The following is a 13,995-nucleotide window of genomic DNA, read 5'->3' as shown; positions in this document are numbered from 1 at the left end:
ATATAATGCTTATGATCTTGGTAGTTGGATGCTTGGCACAAAAGTATAAATTTAACATTACAAAACCCACCCACAACAGGTAACAGAAGTTAAATTACTGCTGTTGATGCTATTGAAAACCTTGACAGTCAAATTATCTAGATTTTTTTTTAAAAAAAAGCAAACAAAAAACCCCACACACACAAACCACAAAAAACAAAACCCCAAAACCAAAATCCAAATCCATCAAAAGCTAAACACAACACATCTGATTTGCATTACACTCTCCAAACCACAAAACTCAGAGACTGGCTGGATCCTAGTGCCAAATTGGAAACTCCTTCCATGGCAAAAGCCCTGCCCCAGTCCTGGTCACATCTTGCACCAGACTGGCTGGCGAAGCTTCCTCACTGCCAGACAAGCAGGAGTGATGGATATGGGCATGCCTCTCAGTTTTCTTGGTTATTTGCTTTAGAATAATAAAAGCATTTTTCTTCTCTGGAATGGGACAGTAATGTGGCTACCACCCATTTCAAGGAAGAAGCGGGTAAGGTTCAGTGTTCCCAGGAAAATGGACAGAATTCTCCCAGAGCCATGAGCCTGCACTGTCAGGCTGCTGTTTTCCTCCTCGCACGTAAGATGCACACCCTCCCTTACTCAGTTTCACGTAGACCACAGTTCCTGAATGCTGGTTTTACATAATGAGAAAAATCTCTGGGATGTAAGGGATTTTCAGCTCTGGTGTGTACGCAGAGAACAGTACGTTAATTGATTTAACTAAACTTATGTGCAGCACTCTCTAGGAAAATAAAATCTTGCTTTGAGAGGTAATGTTATCCTACGAATTAACACTGGGATGAGAAGTAATTCATTCAACAGACTTACTGAAATGTCACATGTACCTGGCCCGCACTGGCAAAATCAGGAACCTCAACAAGATGCAACCTGCTACACCCACCCCACCCCCAGCACTCCCCCCTCCCAATTAGTGAGCTAGGCAGGTGGCCTGATCTTCAGAGGTGTTGAGCACCTGCAACTTGCTCTGACTTCCACATCTAAAAAACAGTGGGAGGTGTGAAAGACTATTGTCTCTCAAAATCAAGCCATTAGGGTAAAAAGGTGGTGGTTTCATGATCTTTTTTTTTTTTTTAGGTTCTGGCTGCATTATGCTTTGTTTTTTCCCACTTCAGAGATCATAATAGTTTAACCAGCTTCATACGAGCATAATGTTTGTTACTTCAGAAAACACTAAATAAATGCTGGATGTTACTAATTTCTCATCTCTTCTGCAATGAACATGTTTCTGACAGCTGCTGGCTCCAGAAGGGACTGAGCGAGTCTGGCTTGACAGCTGCTCTGAGGGCAGAGAAGCCCAGCCTGCAGCCAGGTACCACTCTCCAGTGGCAGAGCCTCGCTGCAGCCCAATGGCTGCACATCACTACCCCAGGCAAAGAGGTGGCTCTGAAACATTCAAGTTCCTGTGCACAATAAACCCAAATAATGCTGGCAGTGATCACAGGAGCCCACAGGTCGAGCAGTAATCCCATAAAGAATTCAGTTTAGGAGTTCAGTCTGCATGAGAGACATGGAGCTGAAATATAAAAGTATCATGAATACAGGGATGTAACCATTTTTCATGAATATTGCAGTAGCCATACAGCCATGATGGTCTAAGAGCAGAAGTAAAGAAAAGTTTGTGAGGAGAGGTGAAATGTTTCATTAGACTGGTTTGCTAAACCTGGAAACAACAGAGAAGTGATTGGACACACAAGATCCCTTTCAGGTCTGAAATAGAAACAGCAGCTGCAAAGCCGAAATTAACCCTTCAGACTGTCTGAAACAAAAAAGTAGTAAGTACCTGTGGACACTTGTTAAATAAACTTGTTAAATACTCTGGAAAAGAGTGAGAAATGTATCTATCTGTATTCAAGGCAAAGAGGTGAGCTTGGAGTGGAGGGTGTTAAATGAGAACAAGCCTAAGAGGCTTTAATCTTAGCATTTGTAAGAGGGATGACTTCTAGTACCTGTACTCCTGTTTCAGAAGTGTTTCATTGTGTCTCTATGTGAATAACGCCAAAAATCCCAGAGATGGTGTGGCTGTATTGAGAGAACTGTCTCCCACTGGAAGATGGGTCCATCATCGGCTGTGTGAGCTCATCCTTGTGCATCACGGTGGTTTAGTCTTAGTTGTTGTGTCCAGGAGGGCATATGGCACAGTGGATGGGCTGCAGAAATGTCTAGTAAAGGCTCTGAGGACGACTGTTGTGAGAAGTTGTGCTGCCAGATTCAATGTTTGTCGCTCAAATACAGTCTCAATGTCTCTGGTACACAGTAGCCCCAAGTATTCGCTTCTGTGGCTGAAGTTAGTGAGGCTGGAGCTATATTAAAGGTAGGAGTTCTGCTTCTGACAAAATTTCTTTTGGTTTAGGATCTTGAAAATTGTTAATGACCTTTTATATAAGTCCTAGATTAGGCTGGTAACAATCATGTTTGACAGTGCTTTAGATGCCATCCACCTGCCCAAGTGAGTACACCTGTCCAGTAAAGGACACCTAAATAATTACAGTGATCTCCCTATGTGATGTCTTCAGAGCAAATGAGATGAGGTCTGAAACGCACCTCACTATCATGGCTGATTTTGTTCAGACAAGCATATTTATCTGTGAGTCTCTTACCACAATCTGTAAATTGTAGTTTGATACTGATTGAGTTATCTAAGGTGATTTCAGTGCAGTGATGCTCAAGACAGTTAGGTGGAGGAAAAATTGTTATTGAGTTTGATAAAAATCAATGAGGAAATTCATGTTTTCAGTGTAAAGTCCATAGCTTATACTTCAGTAGATAAGACAGAGCACAGGCTTAGTGAGACAAAAACTTAGAATCTCTTTTTATTTTCCTTTGCATTTTCCTTATTGCTTTTTTTTTTTTTTTTTTTGAGGTAGCTCATGATAAAGTCAAAATATTATAGAATTTTCTTTATGCTTATACTATGCCCATTGTCTGAAGAAAATTGACAGAAATGAAGCTGCATAGGTTGAGGATGACTTAGATGACTTTTTGATTTTTATGGCCTGGAGGACAGAAGGTTGGTATTCACAAGGTTGGTATTGGGGACATTCTGAGGACGAAGCAGGATGCTATCAGAGGTGGACAGGCTGGGGTCATTCCTGGTGGACATGACAGTACTATAGTAGGGAGGTAGTTTTGGTCAATAACTTGTTTGGTGTGGAAAAAAACATGTTGTTTTATGCACATAATTTTCCTTGACTTCATTAGTCATAGTGCCATCTAGTTGCATGCTTGCACTACTTGTGATTTAGGACAGTCTTTCTTTGTAAGACACAAAAAAATTGCGATGATGGTTTGGGTTTTGTCTTCTGGCTCTTTTCCTGAAGCAATCAATATAGCAGTCCAAGAGGGGTTTTTGTCTTGAGACTTCAAATCCAACATGTTTCCTTGCCTTCTTCCTGAAGTTGCCATAGGAGAAGTGGTACTAGAGTTCATTTCTGGCTCTTAAAGGAAGAAGGATGAAGTCAGCAAAGTAATTCCAATTTCCCATAGGCAAGTATGTCATCTCCTTGTTCCTCTAGGGAGACATTTTGGCTTATGGAGCAGACAGTTCACCTTCAGTTAGCAGATCGTTCATTGACTGAAGGTGTTTGAATGGTTCTTTATCAGGTAAAGGCTGGGGTAGCTGTTGTATTAGCTGGTTCTTCTGTTCAGCATCTGTCATGGTTATTTTTATAGCATTTTGGAGTCTTGCGAAATGGTTGGGAAAACTTCAGAAGCACTGCATTTTAGTCTGCTTCTTATTTTAGTTCATTATTTTTGAATGCTTAGATAAAGGAAATTATTTTCCAGATTTTTCTAGCATTCTCATACATAACTCCTACGATGTGTTTGGAATGGTGAATCTTAGTCAAATGGTTACCAATGGTCATGTCTTCTAGGAGGCTACAATGCTCCTGGAATAATCTAAGCAGAAAGCTTTAAAAAAAAAAAAAAAAAAAAAAAAGAGACAACTATTTATCACCTCTCCCTCTGCTAACACACAGTCTCCGTTTCACAGATACCAGCTGCCTTTTCTTTTTGGTAATCTAACTTGTTAACATAAAGAAATTAAGTTTAGAGTAATTGCTCCTTACCTGCATTTATCTCTGAAGCTCTCACTTCAAACGTACACAAGGCCTTGCATTCCTGAAAGCTATCTGTTCTCTCCAACCACAGTAACTGGTCCCCCCCCCCAAAAAAAAAATAAAATATCACCTCTGCCCACAAACCTTGCTCTGCCCTAAGCCACCACAGCTCCTGGTTGAAGTGTAATGGCATGCTTCCAGGTTCTCAGCTGAGGCAGAAGGTCAAAAGGATTATAAACAATTAAAAACATCTTAATCCTCATTAAATGGTGGTGAGTCATGGAGGAATACCCAGGGCAGATCAAAAGCTGTTGCAAGGAGACAAGTTGATAGAGGGAGGCTCTGTGGGAAAACCCAAAGGCAGTTGGTCCTTCCAAGGTCCCCATGCAGGGGGTGGTGGATAGGCACCTTAAAAATGGGCGTGATTTATTTTGGTTTTTAAAAAGTATTTTTCAGCAGTAGTGATTTTGCCCCGAAAGCTAAGACACTGAAGAGCCTGCCTGCTCATTGCGTTATTCACTACCCTTGCCCTCTGAGAGTGCGGTGTTTCAGGATGGGAGCTGCCATCAAGCATGCAGAATACTCCACATTTAATGGCTAAGTACTGCAATCCAGGAATGACAGCTTCACGTTGTCGTGTCCCAGGTCATGCCTGCCTGTGGGAAAGTGCACGGTTAGCATCTGAGTCAGAAAGTGAGTAAGACCTAGGAGGGAGAGGAGGAGAAAACTATTTACAAGGTTTGTTAAGTCAAGGATACTTTTCATATGTCAGCTGTGATAACACCTATGAAGTGGGCATTTAGATGTGTCGATGTTTCTTGAGTTTAAAAAGATCTTAAGGAGGAACTGATGTATTTACGCATCATGGAAACGTCCAGAATTCTCTTATTCAGGAGAAAACAAAATACTAGTGCTTTGGGTACTGTTGCCTTGATGTGCCATCCCACAAGCTAGACTTGCCCGTTAAGCAAAAATCTTCTGAAACTCTCAAGGATGGATTGTTTCTCAATTGCACAATCCTCTTTTTAAGTTTCCTTAGAGTACTTGATAACTAGCTACTGCCAGGCAAAAGATGTTACGAGTAGCTGGCCTGTTGTTTTAATAGGAGAACAAATCTTCCAGTCCCCAGAATCTATGATTGCCTGAAAGAAATGAGAGTGTAATACCCTTGAAATGGTTAGCAAATGAAGTGAGGAAAACCATTGTTTCAAATTGAATCTTTAGCCTACAATGCTGTCATGGGTAGGTATAAAAAGACATCTTTTATTCTGCCTATGGCTATCATAAAATCAAATTATTTTTGTGTTGTCCAGGCTTTGTTTCAAATAAAGTAATAAAGGAAGAAATGATGGGGCTGGGGAAGAACTTGTGCATCTTTTCTTTTCCAAGCTCTCGGATGAATCATAGTCACACATGTCTGAGTAATCAATTTCACTAGTACATTTCCCAAACTTCCCAGCTGTAACTACGACAACACAGTTAGAGATTGGAAATGTCTTCAAAAAAAGAACTTAATTCACCCATCTCCTTTGCAGCTTGTTAAGAGTAATTAAGTGCCTTTTAATCAAGGTAGCAGTAGATAACCTAGCACTGCAGTGACCCCTGCGAAGAAGACATGAGGCCACAGGGGCAAGCCATGCGTTCTATCTCCAGCCCATTGCTTTACAATCATTCTATAACTAAAGGATGTTGTCAAAAATTCTATGTTATGATGTAATTAAAGACAGTACTACAGCATCAATATAAACGTGTGTATAGATGGGTTGATAGCATGCTTATCGAATTTCTGCTGGTAAAGGATACCTTAATTCTGCCATTTCCTCACTTTGGAGCGCTTGGCTTCACAGCTGCTACAGTTCTGCTTTTCTCTTATTTTTGTAGTGCAAAGGAGACCACCGGGCTGCAGAAGGTCTGCGTGCCCTGAGCAGTAGGTGACGCAAGGGGACAGCATGGAGCTGGCCACCAGGAAATTTCACTCTGCTGCGGACTCCACCATCACCTTCTGCTCTGACCTTGGCTCACATCACCTCTCTCCTGGCAAATCTACCTCTAAAAGAAGGGTGCAATAGATTGGGTCTAGCCGAGCTCGTGTCAACCAGATGTGCCACATTGGCCTCAGTGGGTGCCGCTCTCCTTCAGGTGTGTGCCTGGTGCCCTCCATTAATCTTGGCAGAGATGCTTAGGTCTGACTGGTGAATAATGCAGTCTGAAAATAGGAAAAAGAAAATGAGGCAGTAAAATACACAGTTCTGCATTAGAAGACAGGAAAACCAGCAGAGAACTTAGTTTGCTTTCATACATAAATAAATCTAGAAAATATGAGAAAGTTCTGTATTAGACTGAAGGTATTAAAGTGTACTACCTGTGTTTATTGGTTTTTGTTTGCTGGAAATTATCCATAGCTTCTGAGGATAGTTAATGGCTGTTGCTTAACAACTTCTGCCAGACAGAAAATTATTCATGTGAGCCAAGTTAATGCAGGCACTAAACAGACCTGATTCTTTGTGACTGGCACTTGTGCTCTCCTGAATTCATCATCAATCAGTTAACTGTCTATCTCAAGTAAAACACTGAAGTCACATTAAATGTATCAAGCAGATATCTGATTAAATGCTTACTAGTGCCAAACTGACACTTTGCTACAGCAATAAATGATTTTGCACATTGCTATCTTTGGGTCAGGAGAATTTCAAAGTTATATGGTGGGGTTTTTATTAACCAATTATTTTTTTCCATTTTCCTGTTTTTCCTGAGTATAAATTTACTGTTGTGACAACTAACAACCACTGATGTTTTCTGTTACATTCTGAAAGAATTTTGGTACAAGGATCATTATTCGCAAAAAAAGAACTGCTGCCTTAAACAGGTTTAGCTTCTTTCTTCTTCTCCAGTAACATCTAAAATTAAAATGTTTCTGTATGTCCAAACTTCTTTATTTTTATACTGACTAGGCAAAATCTCTTCTGAGGTGATTTTCTGTCTATCCAGAATTATTTCAATGGCATACTATGATTTTTTTTTTTTTTTTTTTTTTTTTGAGAATGCAAGTTGCCTTGGGGAAGGGGCCATTTAAGACAAAAGATATATCTAGATGTCCAGTAGTATTTGAACCAGCTTCTCCCTCTTTTACATCTTCCTCTTGCTCCTGAACAGGTATGGAAAGAGATCATTAACTTGGCGTTCCTGGAGGAAGGAATGCAGTGTGTGCTGATGCGTGAGTGTCTACACGCTCCTTTTGATATGCCTCTTTGTCTAAACCACCTGTACCAGAACAGACCAGAGTAGAGTGAAGTACATGATAGGTAGGAGAATTAATCTCTGATGTTGTCTTCTATTACTAATTATGTCAGGCAATAACTTTCATAGCAAGAATATACGTCTTTTCAGAAATTAAAAAAAAAGGGATCTATTTTTTCACTTAGGAAGTCCTGTTACCTACTACTCTGCAAAATTACTCCTTGCACAATGCTTTTTCCATTCAATTTTTTAAATGGGGGACACTCATCTGTCTTTTTTATAAAACTATACAGAATGGGTTCAAAGCCCACAAAAGCCAGGGAGAGTTTACAACTGCTTAGGATAGTTTTGCATCAAGACTATACTTCAAACACTGAGTTTTATCTGATTTTTTTTACATTCTATACACCTTTTCTATAACAGCTACACAAAGGAACTTTAAGGTAGAGCCGTACCTCCACACAGATAAAGAAAAGATAAAAAATAAAAAAGCAGAATAACAAGCTACTTCAGAAATAGAGATATCACGTTAGATACACAATACACCATTCTCATTATCACCATTATTCATACGGATGACTCACACCAACAACGGATGTGTGTTTTTTGAAATCTTTTTCCATTTATTGTTTTCTATGGAATCAGAAATGATGAGGTGACAGTATGTCTCCTTTCTTTTATACATTGATTAAAAAAAGTAAAAAAGAATCTGCCTCATTTCTATGAGCAAGTAAGCATAAAATGCTTGTCTGTATTTCTTATGCATTAAAGAATCTGCATAGGGTCACGAGCAGTCAGCATTTATCCAAGCCCACTGATGCATGGGTGTTTCCAGACGAACTCCCATTAACTTTACAGTAAATTATAGACACAAATCTCTGTGCATGCTTCATAGAAGATTAGGCACCTATTGTCAAAGAAGAGTGAACAAAAATTTGACCAAACCACACCAGACATAGATTTTACTTGGTTGTACTTTAGAAGGATATTCTGTTCAATAAACCAAAATCACTCTTAGTTCCATATATTGGGAGAATTTATGCTTGTTTGTTGCTCACCTCATTTTACAATTCCAGACTCATTCACCTAATAGCATAGTGTCAGAAGGAAAAATTACTACAGTTTGTTCATCTTTTATTCACGTGCTCTGTGATATTTTGTTATTTGAATTATAAACAGTCATTTTATGCATCTGACTCCTTGCTACACATCAGGAATTTTCACATAGAACTGGGACCTTGCAAGTGCACCTGCCGTCTGTTAAGGGAGATCTTTACTTCAGGTGGTAATGGAGTTCTGATTCAGATGGAAAAGGTAATTTTGCTGTTATTTCCACTTGACAGAAGCTCAAAGGTCAAGTCCCAGATTCTGACATACATGTTGGACTTTCCTAGAAATCGTCCCAGATTCCTTCATACATTTTGAACTTAGCTAGAAATTACCTGTTCTCTGCATCTGAATGATTTGATGGCATTTCTGGGTCTTTTTTTCCTAATGCACTGTCAATCTGGGAATCCAATCCATCTTGTAAGAAGTTGGCATTGTATTATGACTTTTCCCTGAGAATCAAAAAGATGTAAAGTATCCAAGATGCTTTTGTTCAGTCATTAGCTGAATGACAGTTCAGCTAATTAATGTTACAGAGAAACAGAAGCATTAGTCTAGCACAGACAGCTCCATCCTCAACACAGCTGCTTTTCAGAAAGCTATTTGTTGGCTTTCCTCATGCGCTGTAGAGGGAACATAAACTTTGGGCTCTGGACACCACCCTGAAAAGGTCTTTGCTAGTATGTTTGCATTGCACTGGCTAAATACTTTATGGGCTCTTGCTTTTGGATTGGTGACTCACACTAAGACTGGCAATGAAGGTGGTAGAAAGAAATGTGATGGTGAAAGATTGAGAAAGGAACTTATAGCATTTTGAATTCCTGTCAAATTTATGCATATGGACACTTAACAGGTATCCCGTGATGGAGGGTAACCTGTGATGCTGAACTAAATACTACATCTGAACCCTAACTAAGGATTAAAGCAGACAGTTATCAAAATAGGTCAGTAAATCAGTGAGTTACTACTGAATTAGTCATAGCTTAGTCCAGTCATCAGGCATGATAGAAAATTAATTTATACAAGTCCTAAAGTAAGATTTAAAACTGGCAGCTCACTATTTAGTTAAAAGTAATTGGTGCTTACATAAATATAGATCAAGATTTTCAGGCCTAGTTTGAAAAGTCTTTGTGGGGCAGGGAAATTATCTATGTCATCAGAATATTTTACTTTTGAAATAACATTATTCTGTACTCAGAAGCCACAGTCTGAAAGCTATTAACATCCCATCATTCAGATGGCTCTCTTCTGTTGTGGCCAGTCTCCTCTCTTCTTCCTCATTACCCACCCTCAACATAGATGAGAAGCCAGCAAAAACATTCAAATGAGGCACAACACTTGGTGGTGGCTCAGCCTCTGTGGAGTTCTTCAGAAAACAGAGAACTAAACATTCAATAGTTTTGTAGGACAGAGTTTAGGCTCATTCTGGCTTCGGGGCTCTGTTCTCCTGGTGCATTTTCACATGCTTTCATGTACCCATGCATACATGCACATGTTTTTTTCACACACCACAATAATAAAAATATGCTACGTCTAAGTGGAAATACAAAGATAAAATATAAAATAGAAGATTCTTCGAAGAGTTTGAATTCCTGACCACATTTTGTTCTCAGTTTTGTAGGAGTTACTAATTTATGTCTGCAAACATGATACATTCACAGCAAAATCCAGTGTTTCAAGACAGCAGGTATCTATAAATGCAAGAAAACTGCAAATGCTGGCATTAATTCCATTTATATTGTGAATCTTACTCTCAGAGGGAGTCAACTGCTGGATCGTAGGACCTCACTCCTTGTAAGATAGTTTGCTAAGCTGAAAGACAAGACCCATATCCTTCCTCTCACCTCCAGTGATGACAATTTGAGTCTACTTCATCTGGGAGGAGGTCTTTTTTTGATTAGTCTGTAAAGCAGATGTATATTGATATACCTCTCAGCATATCAAGACTCCCTGCTGGTGCCTTCAGGATAACATTAATTCAGAAAATCCCTGCCTAAAGTCCTAGCATTTTCTTAAATACCAGCTATTATATGTGATCTGAACACAAAACACTAAAAATCTGAAGTGCTTGTGGAATTCTAGAGAATGGTAGTCGTGTATATCCATCAGCATCTTAAACCATGTTTCACACCTCAGGATAAAAACAAATGTCACATCGTCATGTTTTCAAACTGAGTTGAACAATTTGGTACACCTAACTGAATAGAAGGTCATAGGTTTATCTTTTCAGTAAATCACAGCACAAAGGAACTTTCTAACTTTATTGTGAAACTGAAGTCTACTGTGAAACTCAGGTCTATCCTAGGCCTGTATTTTCATGTGAACCTTTTCTTCCAGAAAGTCATCTTGAAGTCACAGATTGCTACAGCATCAGTTTTGCCAAAATCACTTCCCCCATCACATGAAGGCTTCATTCCACAAATGGTTTCAGCAGCAATTAGAAGAAAAAAGACTAAGCGACCATAATGATTTATATTTAAAAAAAAAACAAAACAAAAAAACCTATGCAAGTGTCCATAATACAGCAGTTCAGAAATTTTCTTGGTAGTGAAACAGCAAGCATTGAGACTCATATAAGCATCTGGTTGCTATCCGAAGGCTGTGATGGGCTACAGGCACCTTGGAGCACTACCTGCAACAATTTTCCCCCACATCTAAATTTAGTCATTTGGCATATTTATCTGACATGTAATATCTTCCCAAAAGTTTTCTTAGACAGATTTTCTTTAAGGCCTAAAGGTGTGGTGCAGGCTTTGGGACAGATAGAGTCCAGCATGAGAAACCAATAGTAGAATGAGGGATTATGTATTTGAGAAGTGATCTAATAATATGTTTTCTCAACTCAACAGAGAATGAAGGAGTTAGACGTTGCCTGGTAGGATGTTACCTAGTTTAGAGGCAATTTTGGCTGGGAGGCAAAGGACATGCTACAAATTCACTGCTATTTTCTATTCCATTCCTCCACTTCTATCGTCCTGGATACAATTCATGAAATGGATCTTCTTCCCCTACATCTGGGGTGGCATTATAAATACATAGCTCCATCCGTGGATGTGCAGATAAAAAGGAGTGTGTACTTTAATGAACAGCCTCTCCATGTAAACTACTTCCTTTTCTTTGAGTTGCCGCTGACTGCCTCCAGCACTGATTAATCTGATTACTCATAGCAGCTTGATGTTGCTTTATCTGTGGCACTCTTTCCTCATCAGTGAGAGCAAGACTTGCCCATGTGTAATGAGGAGACAATCTGAATTGTACAACCTTATTCATGAGGATGTACTAAGCCCCAGTCTGATTCCCTGCTTGAATTCCCAGACCTCGCAAATATAACTTAAAAGGAAAAAGTGAAAATAAGCGTAATTTCTATGGGTGGAAAAAATTAAAAAAAATCTATTTTGTGTAAGTTCTTTTCCTACTCTTATCAACACTGGAACAGAGCATCTTCTACTATGAATAGAGTAAAAAATTCATACCTGTCACTTGTGGTTCAATTTTTTCTCTCAAAGTAGACAATAAACATCAAATCCCACGGTACTAGTTTTTTAGTTACTTCCCAGGGAAGAAGCTTTTTTTATAAAAAGTAATTCAAGTCCCTACTGTATGTGTTGCTCGGAGTATCAACAAATATGAACCACAGGCCAACCACACAGGAAACGGAACATAATTAATCCTATTTAGTTACTGGTGGGAAGAGTGTCTCTTCTTAATATTCAAAACACCTGAGCCTATTCTCATTTTTTTAAACATAATTTAACTTTAGTTATCTGTGCTGAAACTTCCTGAACTACATATCTACTTCAGGCTGTTTTTGTGGGCATGTGGTTTTAAAATTTCAGCCAAAACCAGGTTCTGCCATTTCTGAGAATGAGACTAAGGGAAAATACATTGGTTTGCTGTGCCAGAATATTATGGTGATGTGTTTCTTTTTTTGACACCTGCCCTTTTTGACACTTTTGAGGCAGACACTTCAGACTTGGAAAAGGAGTGCAGCTTACAACAGCAGTCCAGTCATTTCCCCACATGACATCCTCTTTTTCCTACATCCCTCTGTATACACCTCCTTAGGTACTGGACTAGTCTGAATTTTACCTCTTAGACACTCACTCATATTATCACTCACTCACACCTGACGTGCAACTGGACGCCCATGTTACTGAGCATGTTACTTGCTTGAGCATGTTACGCCCATGCTCAAGCTGAACCTGGCTTTTTGGTTTACTGAGACTGATGCCCATTTACTATCAGCTGTGCTTGTCTGAATTAAAACCATTAGCTGTATAGTGTTGCTTTCATGACTGTGATCAGCCCTTTCACATTTGTTACAACCGTGTTTAACACCACACTGCATCGCTGCAGAGACCTACTGGATCTTGCATCGCTGCAGAGACCTACTGAATCTTGGTCTTTCCCCAGGTGACGTTTGTCTATCACCACTAGAGAAGCTTTGCAGCTACAGCTTGACAGCTGCTTTCATAAGTGACCAGTTTACATCACTCCAAATGATTGCAACAGCCTTTGGAGCTACAGAATGATGCTGACCAGTGCAAAGGAAAGAGTGAGGATGGATGGGCAGGTGGGTGGAAGAAGTTGGATAGAAGTGAAGCCTCACAGTCAAGTAATACATCACAGCAAAACAATCTCTGTAGCAATTTTCCTTAATTACAAAAATGCTTTATCATACTGATTTTATTTTAAGTGGCAGTCTATCTTTTGTAAGTATAGGATAAATTATCATTTCAGATTTTTGCTCAACTTAATTCAAATACTGAAACACACAGCTCCTGATCTGGCAAATTACCAAGTATAATGGGTAATGCTTCCAAAACTTATTCAGAGATTCATGTATTTAATAATATTTTGTTGACAAGAACAACCTAAAATAGATCCCTTCCCAATTTTAGATTTCGCATGAAAACTAAAGAAAAAAAATCACATCTATATGTTAACGTTGGTAAGCGTTTGGCTCAGCTAATACTTCAAGCTTTCTTGTGTTGAAGTTCAAATAGAGTTCCCGTTGTCTTCAAGAAGTCTGGACCCACAAGAAACATGTATATATCCAACCTTGATCTCCTTATTTCCTAATGTGAATACATTAAATTGTTCAGCATGATTTCTTTCTGTATTTTTCTCTATGTACTGTTAAATAAGGTCTGAATATTACCATTAAAGTGTTAAAAGCTTGGCTACTCATCTTTTCAAATGTACCATAATTACGCAATGTAAATAAAGAAACCAAAAAAAGAGAAGAAAAATCTTTTTTATTAAGAAATATGGGGAAGACTTTCTAGTTATTTGCAGACTTGAAATTTCCCCTTTGATTTGTCTTCCTGTTATAACATGATGATGGACATACCACAAAAACTCGTATTGAACAAAACAGGATTATTAGGTGTGAAATGTTCTTTGCATAGCAGTTCTTATTCATCTTCTGTCTTTCACTACAGTCTGTCTTCTCTGACTAATCAATATTTTTCAAATATTATTTTTTATCATAGCTGCAGGGAAATCATCATTATATTTCTTTGTAATATGAGGA

Source organism: Falco peregrinus, chromosome 4 (assembly GCF_023634155.1).
Source record: "Falco peregrinus isolate bFalPer1 chromosome 4, bFalPer1.pri, whole genome shotgun sequence".
Classification (NCBI taxonomy): domain Eukaryota; kingdom Metazoa; phylum Chordata; class Aves; order Falconiformes; family Falconidae; genus Falco; species Falco peregrinus.
The sequence above is the reverse complement of the archived record's forward strand: the minus strand, read 5'-3'. Positions refer to the sequence as shown.